Consider the following 8,906-nt stretch of genomic DNA (forward strand, 5'->3'; position numbering starts at 1 on the left):
GTAAGATTTACAAACCTAATTTATAATAGAAATATGTAAGGGTAGAAAAAATTTCTAGGTTATCTAGTCAGAATGTCTGTGGTAGTCAGAACAATGCCCACCCTATTCCCTCAACAATGTCCGTATCCTAATCCCCTGAACTTATAAGTATGTGACTTCACGTGGCAAAAGGGACTTTGTAGATACGATTAAGTCTCCTGAGATGGGAAAACTGTCCTAAATTATCCAGTGGGTCCAACGGAATCACAAGGGTCCTTGTAAGAGGGAAGCAAGAGTCAGTAGAAGAGAGATCTGAAGATGTTGTGCTGCTGGCTTTGAAGATGGGGAAAGGGACCATGAGCTAGGGATGCAGGTGACTCCTAGAAGCTAGAAAAGTAAAGAAAGCAGATTCTCTCTTAGAGACTTCAGAAGGAATACAGTCCTGCCCATACCTTGATTTTAGCCCAGTAGATGTGTCAGACTTCTGATGCTCAGAACTATAAATTAAACTTGTGCTGTCTTAAGCCACTACATTTGTGGTAGTCTGTAATAGCAGCTATTGGCAGCTAATAAATTGTCATTCTTATGGATAGTCTAGAGCAGCGGTTCTCGACCTTCCTAATGCCGCGACCCCTTAATACAATTCCTCATGTTGTGGTGACCCCCAACCATAAAATTATTTTCGTTGCTACTCTATAACTGTAACTTTGCTACTGTTATGAATCGTAATGTGAATATCGTTTTGTTTTCTGATGGTCTTAGGCGACCCCTGTGAAAGGGTCATTCGACCCCCAAAAGGGGTCGCGACCCACAGGTTGAGAACTGCTGGTCTAGCAAATCAAATAACTTACCCAAGATAACAGAGCTGGTAAATGACGGAATAGAGACTACAACCTAGAGATTTGAGGGGCCAATGTCATTATATGCCACTTTCTTCCAGATTTTGTTCTAATGGAGAAATAGACATGTTTGTTTAGATAACAAACCTGATAAAATTACGTTAGAGAGGATATTCTGGGCTTGAAGCCCAATTGGGCTTTCTAGTCTCTCGCCACTAAACTGGTCACAGAGAGAGCAGCTGAATAAGCTGTACGTTCATCCCCTCTGTCCGTCCTCTTTGCAGGTAGGAGCTTCCTTAGGGAGGCTCAGAGGGGAAGAGATTGCTAGCAGTCTGCAAGCAGGGGCTCCCAAGAGAGCAAATGGGTAACAGGCCACACCTGGGCAGTGCCCTTGAACATACTAAAACCACCCACGTGGGAAACATGGGCCATCTCAACCAGGGAGAAGACATGAGACAGAAGTAGCTTCTGCCCTTGTCCGTCACTGAGAGGGCAGGCATGTTGGAGCTCCTCTCTTGTGGGCACAAGAGCTTGAGGAGGAGGGTGACGGCGGCATAAACATCTAATTCCACTCCAGCCTGGTCTTTCACTCTGTCACCTGTCTCTTTCATCACTCTGCCACGTGTAAGAGAACCTGTATGAAGTAAAAGAATCTCATGATGAAGATTTCTATTTTACTTTCTTACGGGAGGGATATCTGTAGTAACAAAAGTATAAACTGATGTTTTAAAATTACTTGCAGAGAATTGAAGATGACATGAAGAAAGTAAATATAAAGGCAAGCACGGCCACTACTAAAATATGAACGTATTTTTTACTCTACAGAATGTTCTTGTCTCCCACTAAACTATTAGCTGCTCTTTCTCCAAGACAGCAACTTCGTATCACCAGCACTTATCACAATTATCTAGCAAGAGCAGGCTCACTAAGGTTTGCTGTGGAGGATAAGTATTTAATTCCTACTAAAATACTGCAAGGTAAATATTAGTATGATCACGCACGTTTTACAAATTCAAAAACTGAGGAACAGATAGATTTGGGAACACGCGGAAGGCAACGCAGATGAGATTTGAACCCAGGCCTCTGTGTGCTAAAACTTAGCTGTCGATTGCTGTGTGCTAGCACTTGACATTTCAGGCAGCTAGGATACCAAGCTTCTGAATAGCCAGAGGACTGAGTAACTTCACAGCTAGGAAGCAAATCACAAAGGGAGATGAGACATTCTCTATTCACTCTGTCGCATTGCCTTTCATGTGGTTTAAACCTGCATTAGTTTTTTTTAAAACCTGTAGTTTAAAACACATGCAGTTTAAAATGTCAGTCGTTTGTTGTTGTTGTTGCTCTAATACTTTAGGCCTTTGAGGTTTGAAAGGATTTCCCCACATAGACAAATTCTAGTTGTATGCAAACCTCTGAGTCATGCGAGAGCAACTAGAAATTTATGTTGAATTGGCAAGATCGGTTATCTGATGGATGAACGAGTGTGCCAAACCTTAATCGGGCTGTGCTGCAAAAACAGGTTTCTTTCCTCTATGGCTCTTATTTAGGAGATTGTTTTCCTAATTTTTCACTACCCTTGGTTTCCTATTATGGAAAATATGACCCTTCTTCTGGGTTATAGGAGGGTTATTTTTGAGGGAAACTCATTGATTTGTCCCACTGTGGGATCACTGTGACCCCTATCACGTCAGGGTGACACCATTGGCTTGTGTGGATGGGCACGATCAAGAATAGGCCTGTGAAAGTCACCATGTCATTTGAGATGATGATGCCACTGAGGACATTTTTTTTCCCCATCCAATTATCCGCATTTTGAGAACCCTGGATACAATTCTTTCTGGTTCTGAAAGTAAGATTTCTGCTTTTCTGATCTCTTATGTACTGTCAGAAAGGCTGTGTTTCGTTTTCGAAGGAAAAGTAAATCATAAGAATGTGGCTGGGACGTTGAAACCTAATTAGTCAGTGGGCAGGAAATTTGGGAACGGTTCCTTTTTATCTCTGAAATAAACTTAACTCTGCCACATAGAATACCTACCTCAGAAAAGTGATACACCATTACATAACCTGAAATCTCACACAATTACCTTGCCAAATTGCACAGAGTAAGACAACTAGCAGAAGTACCACAACTTCTTTAGACATTTATTTTGTAAAATTTCTTCAAAAACCAAGAGGATAATGGATTGAAGGAATTGTAATGTTCCAGTCTGTCTAATCCCCAACTCTATGAAGCCGGTACTCAATAGCCACAAACTCACACCAAGCTGGCCAGAGTGAATGGAGATCTAACTTATTTAAATCTTTCTTGAAGGATCCATGCTACCATATAAAATTTTAATAGAGTGTCATACTGGTATAGCAGGAAGATTTGTACCTTGGAGTAATTTATACATGTGTATGAAGATATATGTACAGGATATTTATCGTACTATTGATTGCAAAAACAAACAAACCAAAAAAACTGAAAACAACCCAAGTGCCCATGACCATGACACTGTACAAATCTACGTGTTGTAGTTTATCCAACCAATGAATTACTATATAGCAGTATAAATGAATCATTTACAGCTATACACATCAACATGAATTTCAGAATCATAAAAAGAAGTGCAAATAGTCTACTATTCGCACAAAGGTCAAAAATAACAACAAAAAAATAAAGTTTGGGTATAAGTAAATATATGCCATAAAACGATAACTAAGAAACACAAAAATAAAATAGTTCTTATTCAAGATCAATATGCAAAGAGATCCAGAGATGGAGAGGCATATAGATTTCAACAGCATGGGTAATATATTATTTCTTCAACTGGGTACTCATGTTATCTATCATTCTTTATAACTTCCATATGTGTGTGTATAGTATTTGAGAAATATTTCATAATTTAAAACATTGGTGGGACCAACTAGTTTGCTTTGGCAGAAACTAACTAGTTGTTTACCACCGTTTCTTTTGTCTTTTTGAACACACAGTTTTCTTTCATATTCCAGCCTCCTATGCAGTTAGGTGCTGCCCAGTGATGAATTCTGGACCAGGGACTGTGTGCAGAGCAGGACACGCTGCTTCCAGGCCTGGCCCCAAACATCTGCCATGCATCCACCACACTGTTTCCTTCATGCATTTATTTGCTAACCAGATGCAGAGTCCATTTCAGAACTCTGTGGCCCGAGTGGATAACAGAGGCACTGCCTGGCAGCAGAACCCCTGCTGCCATCGTGCACTCAACTGTGCTGTGAGCCCCTGAGACCTGGAGTTGCAGCAGCTGCTGGCTTACCCTGCCCAGTACACTTGCTATAAAACGATGACCATTCAGCCTGAAATAAAAAAGTTGAGTAAACTCAGAACACAAACTTAAGTCTATTCCTGAGAAACTAAACCAATCTACTCTTTGGTGATGAAGAACACCAAGATTCAAACCCATCTAAAAAGCTAGGCCAGAAGTTTCCTCCCATGGAAAATAAATAAGACTTGAAATAAAGTCAATCCTAATTTATGAAACAAGTTAGAGCATTCACAGATCTTAATTCAAGCCAGTTTCTTACTTCCAGTTTAGGTTCATTTGTGAGGCAAGGGGAGGGCCATCATTGAAGTATTTGTAATGTAGAGGCCAAGCATTCAAAGAGCAATGAATGATGGGGTCGCAGCGAACATTCCACAGAAAGATTCCAAGGAAAGGGTAAGTAATTACCTCTTGCACCCACACAACCATGGCTGCAGAAAGTAACATTTGGAAGAGAATGATAGCAATAGCTACATTTTATGAGTATTTGCGTTATGCCAGGCATTATTAACATCAGCTTGTAAAGATATTTAATCTTCATAAGGTGATAGTGCTATTATCACTATACAAGGTATGACAATTAGGTTTATGAACTCATCCTAGAAAAAGTGCTACATACCTCATTGCTGAATATCAATCACTATGGTGACCTTTGAAGTACTCCCCTTGGGAAGCTATGCATCCATGCCAGCACCTAGTCCACCCTTCAAAGGAATTTTGGAACTCTTTCTGGAATGGCCATCAGAGCTGTCATCGTATTACCCTTGATGCCCTGAATGTCATCAGAATGTCTTAATTTCCATAGTTCCTTTATCTTTGGGTAAAGAAAGAAGTCATTTAGGGCCAGATCGGGTGAGTAGGGAGAGTTTTCCAATACAGTTATTTGTTTACTGGCTAAAAACTCCCTCCCAGACAGTGCCGTGTGAGCTGGTGCATTGTCGTGATGCAAGAGCCATGAATTGTTGGCAAAAAGCTCGGGTTGTCTTCATTTTTCATGCAGCCTTTTCAGCACTTCCAAAGAGTAAACTTGGTTAACTGTTTGTCCAGTTGGTACAAAGTCATAATGAATAATCCCTCTCTTATAAAAAAATGTTAGCAACATCGTTAAAAACAAGTTCGCAAACTTAATTGTCATACCTCCTATGAGAGATGAAGAAACCCAGGCCCAGAGAGTAAAATTCAAGGTTTAAGGCTCTCTCAATATGCTATCTTAGACTGTTAAAGAGTAAAAATGTGACTTTTCCAAAATACGAGATAATTATTTCCCCTTAAATATATTTGTTACATAGAAGCCCGAGTCCTCCTTGAATTTTTCCTTTAAAACTCAGTGGGTCCAGAAGAAAATTACAAGCACCACCGACTGAAAGTAGTAGGGATAACCGAAGCTCCATCTCTACCCTCTAGAGGCCCAGTAATGGGAGGCAGTGAGAGAGGATTCAGCAGAGGGGAACTCAGAACAGCTTCTCATCCTCTACCATCCCTCCTATCACTGCATTTGAAAACCATCCACCTTATTTGGAGCATGTTTTAGAATCCCCCATTTTAAAACAAACAAAAAAAAAAACTATTAACGCACATGTCTTGAGTTCCTATTGAGTGTATCATGTTCCATTAGGCATAAGACAAGGCTGGCATTACTTGTAAAACAGGGTCCTCATGTCCAAGTTCCTGTAATGCGGGATAAAACATAAATATGGCAACCACTCTACTGGATCAAAGAAAAAAAAAATCAATATCCTGTTTTCCTGAAAGACAGAACTACTAATTGCCTTTAACTGGGCAATACAGTTCCGTGAAGAAAGGTGAGCAAATTGCCTTCCTTCCCTTTTCAAAAGCCTATCATAATGCAGGAACGGGAAGTAACCTCTCCTTTCATTGAGATGGCTTTAGGAAGAGTATAAACTGTATGTCCTGAATATAAAATAAAGAAGTGCAGAAAGGAAACAATGAGCAAGAGAAATTTTTTTCAATGTAAATAAAAAGGTGGAAATATCTAGCAACTATGGAAATAACAGGAGTTGAAAATCATCAGAAAATGTGTCCATGGACCCCTGCCACCTGTGTCTTCCCCAGTAATAAAGATACACTGGACAAGTGAACAAGTGATTATTCTTTTTCAGGCACTGCTATAAATGCTTTACATGCATTGTCTCAGTTAAGCAACCAAATTAGATGTGTTCTATTAATATCTCTATGTTTTAGATGAGGCAACAGAAGCACAGAGAGTTTAAGTAGGTGCTGCAAGATCACACAGCTTCTGAGAGACACAATCGATATTGTAAAATGCATGAGAAAAGGCATTCTACTGAATGGAAGAGGATATTTGCAAATTATATATCCAGTAAGGGGTTAACATCCAAAATATATAAAGAACTCATGCAACTCAACACCAAACTAAAAAAAAAAAAAAATCTGATTAAAAATGGGCAGAGGACCTGAATAGACATTTCTCCAAAGAAGACATACAGATGGCCAACAGACATGAAAAGATGCTCAGGGAACTGCAAATCAAAACCACAATGACATATCACCTCACACCTGTAAAAATGGCTATTATCAAAAAGACAACAAAGAACAAGTGTTGGCAAGGGCATGGAGAAAAGGGAAGCCTTATGCATTGTTGGCGGGATTGTAAACTGGAACAGCCAGTATGGAAAACAGTATGGAGGTTCTTCAAAAAATTAAAAACAGAACTACCATATGACCCAGCAATTCCACTTCTGGGTATTTATCTAAAGAAAATGAAAACACTAATTTGAAAATATACAGAGGGTGCCAAAAAAAGTATACACATTTTTTTTTNTCCTTTTTGGGTGTCACTAGAAGAAATTTAGTCAGTCATAACAGTTGCTACATTTTCAAAGAATCTTTTGAGGGATGGGTCCTTTCATTATCTTACTATTAACTTAAGCAAATAGACACTTAAACAGGAGAAAGAGAATTTTGGGATTCAAACTCAATCATCATCTTCTTCATAAGTACCTAAATAAGGACCTGATAAAATACCGCCATTTCTGACACTTCCCATCCCATTATTTCATTCACAGCGAAAGGAGCATTGCGCCAGCCAAGACAACATCAGGAATACAGTTGTTTAAAACTGTGGTTCTCTCCTGATAAAAAGAGTCAGAACAAATAAAGGAAACTTACATTGATGTTTATGAAATTCCATTTGATGATTTTATGGTAAGACAAACAATGTGATAAGGAATAGTAAAGGGGAACCAAGTTTTTGTTAATTAGCAAGTTCCAGAAGTACTCTGCAAATGTCTTCAGAACAGTGAAGATCTATTATAATGTCTTACAAGAATTTAGTTAGATGGCAGGATGCATGTCACCTTATTTTTCTGATCCTAAAACCTAGTTGACTATTTCAAATAAAAGTCATGTATTTTTGTAATCCTTGAGATGCCACTAGATTAAACTACCCTTAAAGTATTGAGAATGGGGAGCTAAGTCATTTTTTCCCATGATTTGTGAGTAAGTATGCTTAATTAGATAAAACATCAGCAAAGTACATGAACTGCAAATAGTACATCAGGCTAAATACTTACATTTAAACAAGAAAAGAGACGTGAAGTAAGAAGAAGCTGGGATTGTTTTTAATATTGGGCTTAAATAGAGAATCAAGGGCCTATATAGAGGAGGGTATTATTAATGTGTTGCTGTAAGAATGAAGAGAAGGTGATATAAGAACCAAGGTGTGAGATGATTCTGTAAGGACTTGGGTATGAGGTAAGCTATATTTCTATGAGGAAGTGAGTGTGAAAAGTAGTGCGTAAGATTTACAAACCTAATTTATAATAGAAATATGTAAGGGTAGAAAAAATTTCTAGGTTATCTAGTCAGAATGTCTGTGGTAGTCAGAACAATGCCCACCCTATTCCCTCAACAATGTCCGTATCCTAATCCCCTGAACTTATAAGTATGTGACTTCACGTGGCAAAAGGGACTTTGTAGATACGATTAAGTCTCCTGAGATGGGAAAACTGTCCTAAATTATCCAGTGGGTCCAACGGAATCACAAGGGTCCTTGTAAGAGGGAAGCAAGAGTCAGTAGAAGAGAGATCTGAAGATGTTGTGCTGCTGGCTTTGAAGATGGGGAAAGGGACCATGAGCTAGGGATGCAGGTGACTCCTAGAAGCTAGAAAAGTAAAGAAAGCAGATTCTCTCTTAGAGACTTCAGAAGGAATACAGTCCTGCCCATACCTTGATTTTAGCCCAGTAGATGTGTCAGACTTCTGATGCTCAGAACTATAAATTAAACTTGTGCTGTCTTAAGCCACTACATTTGTGGTAGTCTGTAATAGCAGCTATTGGCAGCTAATAAATTGTCATTCTTATGGATAGTCTAGAGCAGCGGTTCTCGACCTTCCTAATGCCGCGACCCCTTAATACAATTCCTCATGTTGTGGTGACCCCCAACCATAAAATTATTTTCGTTGCTACTCTATAACTGTAACTTTGCTACTGTTATGAATCGTAATGTGAATATCGTTTTGTTTTCTGATGGTCTTAGGCGACCCCTGTGAAAGGGTCATTCGACCCCCAAAAGGGGTCGCGACCCACAGGTTGAGAACTGCTGGTCTAGCAAATCAAATAACTTACCCAAGATAACAGAGCTGGTAAATGACGGAATAGAGACTACAACCTAGAGATTTGAGGGGCCAATGTCATTATATGCCACTTTCTTCCAGATTTTGTTCTAATGGAGAAATAGACATGTTTGTTTAGATAACAAACCTGATAAAATTACGTTAGAGAGGATATTCTGGGCTTGAAGCCCAATTGGGCTTTCTAGTCTCTC

Source organism: Hipposideros armiger, unplaced genomic scaffold (assembly GCF_001890085.2).
Source record: "Hipposideros armiger isolate ML-2016 unplaced genomic scaffold, ASM189008v1 scaffold_368, whole genome shotgun sequence".
Classification (NCBI taxonomy): domain Eukaryota; kingdom Metazoa; phylum Chordata; class Mammalia; order Chiroptera; family Hipposideridae; genus Hipposideros; species Hipposideros armiger.